The following is a 12,740-nucleotide window of genomic DNA, read 5'->3' as shown; positions in this document are numbered from 1 at the left end:
ACAACATCACCAGTCAAGCAATGCTCCCTAGGAATGATGGAAGAAGAATGTGCCCTTCCTTAACCATTTTCCCAGGTAACTGGCAAGAGTTAAGAACCTGCCTTTAAAAAACAACAAAAAACTGTATTTAGGAAGTGAAAATAAGTCTCAAAAATTATTTCCCACTCTTTGACATTATATTTTTAAGTGGTTTATCTTATTTGTAGTACTTTACCTTATTTACAAATAATAGTCTGAGAATATTTGTTTCCTATATAGCATAGTTTAGATTGACTTTATTTGGGGAGGAAAATTTACTTAAAATAATAAATTAGCCAGGTTTAGTTACCTGGCTAACTTATATATACTATAAAACATCATGCTTTACATTATATATATACACACACACACACCACACACGCACACACACATAATATATATATACAAATACTTCAAAACATCATGCTTTACATGAGACATTTAATTTTATGTCAATGTAAAAAATTAATATAAAATAAAAAATATATAAGTGAATAGTTGAAACAATATCAGGACAGATTAAACAAATGAACGTTTTCCTGAAAGTGACTTAGATTTATATGCGTTTGAAGATCTGATCCCCAAGTCATTGTGAATTGTAATGGATCATAAATTAGCTCTAGAATGTGATCATTTTTCTCTGTAAATGATACAAATTAGGCTATTTTTTTTTTAAAAAAAAAATTGGGGTAGAATCTTAAAAGTATGTCTTTGGAAAATTCCAATTACCTAAGACATTGATTAGATCATTGCTTTTTTTTGTTTATTTTTAACTATGATTACTTCCCAATTTCTTTATAATCACATTTTCCTCTTGCTTAAAACATTATAATGTTATAGCAACACAAAATCCTGTCATATCTAAAGTTTTCACAGGCTTTCATAAACGTAAATGAATTTGACTTTGGTGTAAGCCCTGTGTGAGTGAGGTAGCCAAGGGTTAGGGTCATACCTGTGCCTCAAATCATTGGTCAGCACCAAAACAGAACTGGAAATCGGCCAAGTCTTCCAGCTACTTTACTATGCAGAAATTTGAAAAGGGATCTCAGGTTTAATATTTTAGGCCAAGCTCAAATATCACTGTACAGAAATTGGATAAGAACTTTCCATTGACATCTGCCCAGAGAAGTTTCTGACTTTTCCATACAGCATAAATCTGTACTAGAACAGTTTAATACGGATTCTCTGTAAATCTCTTGTTGCTCTCTGTGGATGACACCTCACCCTTTGCCTTGGCATTTTAAACTCCCCATAAAAAGTTATCTGTGACAGATTTTCTTGACTTTAGGGATCTTGAATACCAAAACTAGGCTCTCCTTGACGGTCAACACCATCAAATTTGGGTAATGTTTTCTTTCTGAGCTTAGTCACGCTGCCTTTGCAGCAACAATAAGTTGCATCAGTGAGATGTGAAGACAAATTTGTCATTTTAGTTTTTTCAAGACCATGACATACTTTTAAAAATAAAGAAAAAAGAACATGCAGTTCCCCATGGGATCCTATTCTAATAAAAACAATAGTTCCGATGTTTCCATCATGAAAAGCATTTTTTTAATCTATGAAAGTACAGTCTGCATGTAGGAGGGACCATCCCCTCACTGGTATAAGGCACACTATCAAACCATGTCAAGGATCAGGAAATTTTCAAGAGAGCCTGGATCCCTCACTTGGGTGGAGTCAGAGGCCTGGGATATAGCTGTTCAGGCATTTCCTTAGGAACCCAGAAAATAATCCTTTCCAACCACAAGGCTGCCAATATAATAAATGCACCATTTGCTGAGGTGATGGCTTACTAAAAATAAAAATAAAAACAAAAACACAAACCAAAAAAACAAAGCTTTTTTCTTCTAGGAAGCAAATGCTAGACTTCAAAGAAAAATGTTATAGGCGCAACAAAAGCATATATTGAATGTAACTTTATTATATATATAAATATTTATAAAATGTATAAAAGATTTAAAAGATTTTCTAGCAATCAATGAAAATATTTTAGGTTAAACCAATTTACATGCTATGTATCAAGAAATGTTTGAAATTTGTGTCAAGGGAGGCACTATGATTATTGTTTTTCTTTTAAAATTTTTACTGTTTCAAATTTTTCACAAGACTCCACAATGTAAAAATAATGTAAAGTCACATGCAATTAAAATCTTTCCTACATTATTGTACGTAACAGTATTTCCACTTCTCTACAGATGAAGATGAAAATATCTAATGTGCTATTTGGGGGTAAAAATTAGGTGCCAAAACACCTTAGTGCCAATGTTCTCCTTAAGCAGTGAGTCAGTGCATGCCCAGACGTTTAAGAAATATATAATTCACTCCCCCTTTGTGTTAAGCCTTTTGTCCTAGGGTTTAATGAGACAAAGAAAGCAATCATACAGTAAAAGGCTTCTATGAAATTGGAGTGGACTCTTTCAAGCAGAACTAAATGCAGAATTTCTGTAAGTGCTGGAACAAAGAAGTCTCCCATCAGAGCAATGACAGGTATTCATGGGCTCCTACCAGCAGATAAAGACGTGTTTCGCAGACAGGACTTCAGCATTTTAGTGGTGTAGTAGCATATAAGACTAGGAAGTGCAAGAATAACAAAAGTGTAGAGTACATACTGTCACACTAAAGACTGAACTGTGAACTATTTCAAAGAGAGGAAGAGAGATTCTTAGAATTCAGGGCTCATTCCTTTATCAAATATATTGTGAACTCTCTACACGCCAGGCAGTGTGCTAGGAGGTTTTATGAAAAACATACCATTTCTGCTTTCAATAATCATAGAGTCTAGTGGGATGGGCAGGTGGGTTTAGTATATGGTGCTCTGGAAGGCTGTTAGCCTAGCTAGGCGGAAACTGAGGAACTATGCCAAAGGCTCAGCAGAGTGAAAGTATCATGGCAAGCAGAGAGAAAATGATGATGTGTGTGTTAGTGAGCAAGTGTGACTGTGTACAGCAGTGTGTAATGTGTAGGTGTGTGTGCACACAGCAGTTTTGATGTGTGTGTGAGTGCATATGTACTCATATGTTTGTGAGTGTATGAGTGTGCATTGGAGGAGTCTGGGAGGATTGAGGAAGTTGCTTGAGGCAGAGAGGGAAAGACATTTGCAGGGTAGCAAGAGTGACATCCCGTAACAGCTGGGGATAGCTCTGAGTTCATGTAGAAAAATGTGAGAAACGGTATCAGTTCATTCTTTTCATGATTTTCTAGTATTTGGCTCAATTAGATCAGGCCTAAAACTTCACCTCGTAAGTATTAACCTTTGTACTCTATACTTGGAACTAACAGTTTTGCTGCAGATAAGTTGAATTTCTTTGACTTTCAGACAAAGCTTTGGTTTTATAAATCTGTTTTTGATAGTCACCACCTTTCACATATTACAACTGTGCTTTTTACTTTTTCTTTCTCAGGCAAGCTCTATGTATTGAAGTCTTTTAGTCTTTTATTGCATGTTAATTTTTTCACTATTTAATTGGTGTTTTTCTCTAAATTATCTTTCACCTTTCATTTTTACATTTTTTTTTTTTTACAGAACTGAGATTCAATACAAATGTAACAATCTGAACCCACCCACTACATTTTAAAATGTTTATTTTCCCATAGACTTGAGTGCCTTTTGTAATTTGCTTTATCTTTCAAACTTTTTAGTCTACACATAATGTGTAACTAATTAAATTTCATTATGGGAGAATAAAGACATTAAAGTGTTCTATCAAGTTTTCTATTTTTCTCTTCATGATGAAGTGCTTTTTCATTAAGACGCCTTTTTCAGATAGCTTGCAGCTATGTTCAAATTTTTAATTGAGTAAATAACTTTTTCTCTGGACTAGAAACACAAATAATGTTTTCATTATGTAGAGGATTAGTTAAATGAAGAAATTTGGTAACTTCCAAAAGGAAAATTGAAAGGCATTTGGGAATTCTAAGACAAACGGAGACTAGAGATTAAATTAAACGGTGAATTATGTGACAAATGGGTTGACTGATGGGACAGAAAATGATGGGCGTCCAAAACCAATTCAGTCAAAGACTGTGGCTCCTGCCTGTGTTTCGGTGTCTTTCCATTTCTCCACAGAATTCTGGGGAAAGTATGGTGTCTTACAATACAGTGGCATGGGACTGATGCAGTGCTATTTTTAATTCTCATTCGAAGGAATCAGAAAAGAGGTATTTAAATAGAAGGCCTTTAATAAATGCCTATTGACTAAATAATTAGATTCAAGCTTTATTGCTTTCACTAAATTTAGTCCTTAACATAATGACATTAAAGTTAAATGATCCAAAATGAACTATATTTGACAACAGAGTAAAAGTTTTCATCATGTATATATATATATATATATATATATACAGAAAACATGCCATCAGCTCAAAATTACATAGCAGAATTAAAAATAGCACTGCATCAGTTTCATGTTATTTTATTAGAAGATGCAAGTAAGAGTTTTTGTGTTAAAATAATAAGTCATTGTATCTAGTTCCCACTGGAGTTAGCTTTTATTAATAATCTTTGGAAAATGTAGACAAAATAATCCTGTTTTGTCTTCAGCATAAGCACAAATTCTTAATTCTATCTAACTCTTACATTCTGTGTAGATTTGCTATGATTTGATGATAAAGGTTGTTTTCATATTTATTAACATCTTAAATACAGGCTTTGCCATAAAGTGAAGAAAAATGTTTCCCTTACAGCCTTTCGCTTAGAGAAAATAACACTCTCCCTTATTGTCATTTAAAAGTTATGGAACTATTAAAATATAAGACATTTTGGTGATGCTTTCATTCTTAAACTGGCGTGACTTTCTACTTAACTGGCCTTGCTGATGTTTTACGGACTTTTGCTCCGCCCCCCCCCCCCCCCCCTTTTTTTTTAGTAGTAGGAAGACAAGAAACCAGTTAAAACCTAAACCTAATCCCAGCACTTTGGGAGGCCGAGGCGGGCGGATCACTTGAGATCAGGAGTTTGAGACCAGCCCGGCCAACATGGCGAAAGCCGTCTCTACTAAAAATATAAAATTAGCCGCGCGTAGTGATGCGCGCCTGTAATCCCAGCTACAGGCGTGAGGCAGGAGAATCGCTTGAACCCGGGAGGTGGAGGTTGTGGTGAGCCGAGATCGGGCCATTGCACTCCTGCCTGGGCAACAAGAGCGAAACTCCATCAAAACAAAACAAACAAAACCACCTAAACACTTGCTTCAGCAAAGATCAAAAGCATGGATCTCTGGTTAGCCTACAGGAACAAGCTTTTTCTGTTGAAGTCAGATTTGTAGAGCTGACCAATGTAGAGATGGGGGAACGATTAGTTTTCTAAGTAGGAAGTGCATTTATTTCCTTTCAGTGGAGTGCCCCTTATTTGCTCCCTTCCACAAAGTTTACTGATATCTAACAGTCCTTTAAAGTGTGGTTCAAATATGGCCTTCTTAGTTTAGCTCTTCAGACCCATGTTTAGATGTGACACCTTTCCTCTACATTTCCTGACACTAGACAGAATTTTATCATAGCTCCTGAATATCAGATGAGATTAGGTGCATTCAGGGTGGTACGGCCGCAGATGCCCCTAAGTATCAATGAGCTATTGTTCTGCCTTTCCCAGTCAACTTTAAGAAATTGGAGTGCAGGAAACATACTTAGTCACCCTTTACCCTAGAACAGCATCTGGATATGGAAACCAGTACATAAATATGGAACAATTAAGTATATATAATTTGCAATTTATTCCCAGAAATTCAAATTCTAAAGCCAAATGCAAATAATTTGGTGAGTAGTCTCTTGGAGGATATTTTGAGGTCTCTATTGTCTCCATTTAAGTGGAGTTTATAAGTCTTGCTTAGCTAGATAAAATAGATCTTTAGATTAGAAAGAGAAACAGACCTGACATGGTTCTCTATTGAACTTAGGTAATGATAAAATGTTATCTATTCAAAAATGGTTTCTTATTTTATTGGCTATTTTTTCTTTCCACCTCATTAGAAATATTTATGCAACCCGAAGCTTTTGCATAAACTCTTTTAGTTTTATTTGTGATCAGCCCTTGATTAAATTTGTATTTTTTATATAGATGTGACAGTGAAATCTTGGAAAAGGTCAATTTAGAACCAAGGAAATGTGTTACCACCTAAATGCATCTTTGATGCTGATAATCATAACTTGTTTTCCTTGATTTAACATCAGTTTGATATATCAACTTTCTGAACTCAATAGAAAAAACCTTATTCTGCTACTTTTATGAATTGAAGGAGTGAGGTTAGGCTTTCAAACATGGCCAAAGAGAAAATCGCCCCTACCTATTTTCCAAAGTAACAAATGACAAATAGCAGCAATTGATAGAACAATCAAATGTGCTGCTTTTTTGCCTGATGAGAATTCATTGTAAAATTCTTTAACATGGAGGTTAGTAAATGACACAAGAGCTTAAAACAATTCAGAGAAAACAAGAAAGAGCAGAAATGGACACCAGTAAATGATCTGAAAAGAATGGTGTAACGTGTGTGTGTGTGGAGGTGGGGGGCAAAGATGGGAACTGGAATTTTTTTTAATTACGAGCTTAAAAAGGATCCTTTCCACCAACTTGGAAGCTCACCTTGAGGACAAATGCATTTCTGTGATGGAAAGCCAGCATTGGGGTAAATTTTTAATAGATGCCAATAGAAAATGTGATGCACAGGCCAGGCGTGGTAGCTCATGCCTGTAATTCCAGCACTTTGGGAGGCCAAGGTGGGAGGATCATGAGGTCAAGAGATTGAGACCATCCTAGCCAACATGGTGAAATCCTGTCTCTACTAAAAATACAAAAATTAACTGGGCATGGCGCCATGCACCTACCCAGCTACTTGGGAGGCTGAGGCAGGAGAATCTCTTGAACCCGGGAGGTGGAGGTTGCAGTGAGCCAAGATCACATCACTGCATGCCAGCCTGGTGACAGAGTGAGACTCCCTCTCAAAAAAAAAAAAAAAAAAAAAAAAAATTGATACACAAGTTTTTTAGGCTTCTCAAGAATATAATCCAGCAGATAACTTTTTGAGGAAGAGGTGCTATCAACACCCTTTATCTTAGTCATACTTTCCTAAGATCCCAAAGGCAATTGCTTTCTGTGTAACTCCCCTGAGGTGGTTGGCAGTTGAGAGAGAAACAGACAGGAAGAGCCGTGTGCAGGAAATGGGTATCTAAACCGGAAGTCTGAAATCATACAGAGCTCTAAAACTGTTTCTCTATACACAGCCGAACTTGTTACAAAAACATTTTGACGTTAGTCCCTATTGAACATGGAACTGAATTTGGCCAAACAACACCAACAAATCTGAAAGTGTATTTATCCCAGAGCTTCCTGAAAGGAAGGAAAATCAAGTTGATAACAATAAATAAATAAATGAATAAATAAGTTGAAAAAAATTAACTTGATTTTCTTCTGAGGAGGACCAGTGCTGGACTTCTGTCCTTCAGAACTATAAGATAATAAAATTTGTGGTGGTGCTTTCTGCTGCTGTGTGTGGCAATTTGTTATGTCAGTAATAAAACACCAAAACAAATATAAAGGCCAAATATTTTATTCCATTCTAATAGGAAAGCTTCCAAGCATGCAAGTTAATGGGAGGTGATCTATGAAAACAATTAGAAATATATATAAGGAATATGGTGTGGTTAAATCTGCTTGAAGCTTAAGAAATTAAATAGGAATTTCCTGATTATTAACATGAAGGGGGGAAAAAAAATCTTAAGGCAGATAATGCTGATCTGCCAAAAGCCAACCGAGAAGAAGAGCAGGAGGGTCAGATGGAGGGTTGGAGCAACCACCAGAAAGATTACATTCACCAGGAACCTGAAAGTACTGAAAATGTATGAAGGAAGATATTTCGAAGGACATTGGGTATAAAGGATGGGTGTTATATAAAAGGCCAAGCCTGTGATTTAAAAAAAACACATTGGGTTTAGAGGAGCAAGTCTTCCAGTTGTATAGCTTACATCACGAAATACTAGGCAGCCATAAAAGGAACAAAATAATGTCCTCTGTAGCAGCATGGATGCAGCTGGAGGCTAATATCCTACTAGAATTAATGCAGAAACAGATAACCAAATATTGCATGTTCTCACTTTTAAGTGGGAGCTAAACATGAAATACACATGGACACTAAGGAGGGAACAGCAGATGCCAGGGCCTACTTGAGGGTGGAGAGTGCGAGGAGGGAAAGGGTCAAAAAAATCACGTGTCAGGTACTTGGCTCATTATCTGGGTGACAAAATCATCTGCAATTTACTCATGTAACCTGCACATGCACTCCCCCGAACCTAAAATAAAAGTTAAAGGGAAAAGAATAAAAGCAAAGAGAGAGGAAGAAACACCCTTTAGCAATTGGGCGGTAGAGAGAAAAAGAAAAAAGTAGAAGATTTAGGGTCCTGTAAGTAAAATGGTGCCACAGTATCAGGGAACAGACAATCTCTATCACAGAAGGCAAGCAAACAAAACCCTACCATATTCCCTGGGCCTTATTAAAATGACAGAAGAGGGCAGTATGAAACTAGGACTTTTTTCACTGACTAAATACTTTTAATTACAAACTGTTAACTATTGAGTAGGCAGATGCTGTTTTAACCTTTTTTGTTCAAATATTTAATTTCATAAAGATTGAGATATAAATCTTATGTGTTTATCATGTACAACATGATGCTTTGAGTCACATACTTTGTGGAATGATCAAATCCAGCCACACAACAAACTAGCACTCTTATACATCATCCAATATCATAAAAATCAACAAAGAAAAATAAAAGCCCATAGAGAACAACTGCAGAAATTCAAGACAAGAAAATTCACACAAATTCAAATAAATTAAGGAAATAAACTACCACACCTCAATCCCCAAAAGTAACATAAAGCAGAAGAAAACTACGAGTACACTCCAAAAATAGTTTAATGTGCTCAATCATTGAGGGTGTAACATATAAACTTGAATCAAAAATTCATAAACTAAGAATGGAAATGAACAAAAACTGTAAGAAAAATGAAAAGAATGGCATGAATTAGAAAAAGAAGTGGAAAAAGACAAACCTAGGAATGAAAAATAAAGTGCAAGGTACATAAGGTAGAATAGTCAAATGAACACTAAGAGGCATTGAGTAAAATACGAAAATAAAGTTGTCACTAAAAAAGAAGTAAAAAGGGTCGAGGAGAAGCAGTGGAAATGGATACCAGGAGAAGAGGAATGGTAACTAGGATCAATATAGCAGTGGAGTGGGGAATGGTGGTGATGAGAATCATTGACATTTAGGATATATTCAGGAAAGCCTATAAGATTTGCAAACAGGGTATGAGGGAAAGAGAAATTAAAGATGAATACAAAATTTTTAGCCTTTACAACTGGAAAAATGGATTTATCATGTGAGATGATGAAGACTATGAGAAAAGCAGATTTAGAGGAAAATAGCAAGAGCTCAATTTTAAGAATAATTCTTAGATTCTTATTAGTTATTGAAGTGGATGGATGAAGAGGCAGTTCAATAGCTCCTGGTATTCAGGAGAGAAATTCAGATTGGACTTAGAAATGTGGGAGTCAGCAGCATATTGATTCCATTTAAAGTCATGGAACCAAATGAGATCACCAAGAAGTCTGAGTAGGTAGAAAAAAAGAAGACATTTAAGGTCTAAGACCTGAGATACTCCCACAATTCGTTATTTGGGAAACAGACAGGGAAGGCAACTAAGACATAACAGACATTTAAGGAAGAAGAAACCAGAAAAACGTGCAATATGCTGAAAGCCAAGAACAAAAAATGTTTCAAGGAGGGCAGAGTAGCCGACTTTTTCATGCTAGTAAAGCTCAAGTGAAATGAGGTCCAAAAATTGATCATTAACCTGGAGAGCATTAGCTACCTTAATAAGGAAAGTTTTGTTAGAAAGTTTTTGTTACCTTTTTCTTAAGGTAGCATTAGCTCTCTTATTGTCTTTGCTGGAAGACAAGACAGCTTGAATAGGTGCAAGAGAAAACAGGAGAGAAGAGAAACAGAAGTTGGAGTCAGTGCAGACAGTTAAATGTAGACAACTCAATCTAGAAGTTATTTATTTTGTAATTTTTTTTTTTAGGTCAAGAAAAATATCTGGCACAATGCTGCAGAGGGAAGGGACATCAAGAATTCTGCTTGATGATGAGTTCTAGTAGCATAAAAAGAATATCAGGATGTGCGCAGGGGTGTGAGAAGGAGTTGGAAAGACCGTTAGATTCTAGAGATGAAAGACGCAGGAGAAAGAGCATGTAGCTGCCATGGACAGAGATAAAGGGCACGTTGAGATTAATTCTGACAGCCCCGTGCTGATGCCATGCTGACAAGACTAAGAACTAAGGGGAGGTTGGGATGAGGGGTCCTTCTGGGAGCACAGGATCCCTGGTGGCTCCTACTGACAGAGGTGGAGCCTGCAGATGGGCAGACTTATTTCCTTTAAAAGAAGTTATTTCCTCATTACTGCAGGGGAAAGCCTCCTTGAGTGGCCTCATGCTGAGTACACAGCCTGTGAATCCCTGCTGATGGCAGCCTGCAGGCAACTTTTGCCAAAGGTGACCCAGGGTTGTCAGTGGGCAGTTACTTCTTATTCAATCCATGTAACAAACCTTGGGGTCTTTTTTGATATCTGTCATCTAACTTCTTCCATTCCTTCATCTCACATCATCCGTTCCATTCAATGAACATGTTTTTGAGTCCCACTATGTGGAAAACACCATAAATGGGCCAATATAATAGCAAATAGCAACATGGTGCCTGCATCAGCCTGAATATCTGATGTCGATGATTAACAGCCATTCTGTAGACTCACTGTGTAATTGAGAAAAAGTTTTGTTGGGTTGAGACACTGAAATTTTGGGATTGTTTGTTATAGTTGCATGCCTAACATTTCCTGACTAATTTTTAAAAAGATTTAAAAAAGACAAGAGGTCAGCTGAGAAGGGTGATGCTATGTGTCACTGTCTTGGTGCTCAGTCAGCAAGGGAAAGGAAATGAACTGGGCATTGGATAGAGGCTGATCCATGGCATGTAGTAGGGAAATATTTGGCTAAAACACCACCTGTAGTAACTTGGGGGATGGATTAGAAAATATCCACCCTAGGAAAAGGAGTTGGAAGATAGAATATTAGCAAATTCATCAGCATATGTTAGTTGCCATAGGCTGTATTTGGCAGGGTATTAAGAAAAAGAATTTGTCAGTTTGCACGCAGGATCAAAAGGAAATAGAGTGTATTTAAAACTTGGTGCTTTTCAAGGTTGAAAAAGGCAACTGCTTCTCAACTCCAAGTCAATACCAATAAAATAAAAATGATAAGCCTTTGAGCGACATGCCCTTTCATAAAGCCTGTGAATGGTTGAAAGCATCTCAGAGTAAAGGTCTACCCAAAGGTGAAGCCCAATAGGCTTGCTTAATAGAGAAATGGTTCAGGGAAAAGAGAGCAAAGGGGTGGTTCTCCCACCAAAACCTAAGGGCATAAGGTCTGAGAGAGAAACAGCAGGAGGCTTAGGATTGAAGAGAAGTATTTCTAGAAAAAAAAATCAAACAAAACTGTGGGTGTAACTACTGGCCCATGGAACCAAGTAAAATCGAATAGATCACAAAACTGCAAAGTTTTAAAGAGTTATACTGCCAAAGAAATCCAAAACTTCTCTAAAACAGTCAATCACTTTTGGAGCTTATAAATCATCCTTGAGCTTCTAGGGCAGAAAGCATCTGAAGAGGTTTCTTAGCTCCTGAAGATGTATACTCCCATGCTCGCTTCAGAGGTCGACTTAAGGCAGACAATGGAAAATTGGAAAACTTCCAGAAAATGACATCAATTCAGATAACAATGGACTGCTGACCCCCTCCCAGAGTGCAACATTACTACCTAATCAAATAATTAGGTACCTATAATTAGGTACAAATAATCAAATACCTCATTCCACACAGCAAGGAGGTTCTGAAACTGTTTATCCCATCTCATTTCACAAGTGTGCATTGGGTCATAGGTTTCTAGCTCAGAAAGAGTCACATCTGGACTGGCTGTAGGGACAACTTTGCATTGCCCAGAATCCTGGAGTCATGACTAAATGAGACATTGAGTTAGTGTCTTTTGGGGAGGAGTGCATGTATTTTTTTTCTTTTCTTTTTTTGAGACTGAGTTCTTGTTCTGTCGCCCAGGCTGGAGGGCAGTGGCACGATCTCGGCTCACTGCAACCTCCACCTCCCGGGTTCAAGCAATTATTCTGTCTCAGCCTCTGGTGTATCTGGGACTACAGGCGTGTGCCAGCATGCACGGCTAATTTTTTTTGTATTTATAGTAGAGACAGGGGTTTCACCATATTGGTCAGGCTGGTCTCAAACTCCTGACCTCGTGATCCGCCCACCTTGGCCTCCCAAAATGCTGGGATTATAGGCGTGAGCCATTGCACCCAGCCACATCTTGTTTTTAGGAAGAAAACAGCGATGTTCAGTGAGCAGAAGCATGCTTGGTGGGATCCTTTGCACAGTTTCTTGTTCAGCTGGATTTAGAGCTGCTGCTTTTGGGCACATGGCAAGATGGCATTTTCTCCTCTTTGGATGCAGGTGCCTGGCACATTGTGGGTAGTCAGAGTATTTGTTGAGTGAATGAAAAGTCAGTGAAATATTTTCCATATGTTGCCCTTTAAATGCACACAGTCTGAGAAGCCCTGAGTGCCTACAGGGTGATATTGCTTGCAGTTAGTAACATGGGAGGAATATGATGAGTATCTTTGTT

General features: G+C 37.3%; 1 protein-coding gene across 3 annotated transcripts in view; it reads right to left on the bottom strand.

The window, feature by feature from the left end:
• The window catches only part of DOK6 (docking protein 6), a 429,154-nt gene that overhangs the window by 162,778 nt on the left and 253,636 nt on the right, over window positions 1-12,740 (bottom strand). The window lies entirely within an intron of this gene.

This window comes from Trachypithecus francoisi, unplaced genomic scaffold (genome assembly GCF_009764315.1).
Source record: "Trachypithecus francoisi isolate TF-2019V2 unplaced genomic scaffold, Tfra_2.0 Contig01474, whole genome shotgun sequence".
Classification (NCBI taxonomy): Eukaryota; Metazoa; Chordata; class Mammalia; order Primates; family Cercopithecidae; genus Trachypithecus; species Trachypithecus francoisi.
Note: the sequence above shows the minus strand (reverse complement) of the source record. Positions and strands in the feature narration are given on the sequence as shown.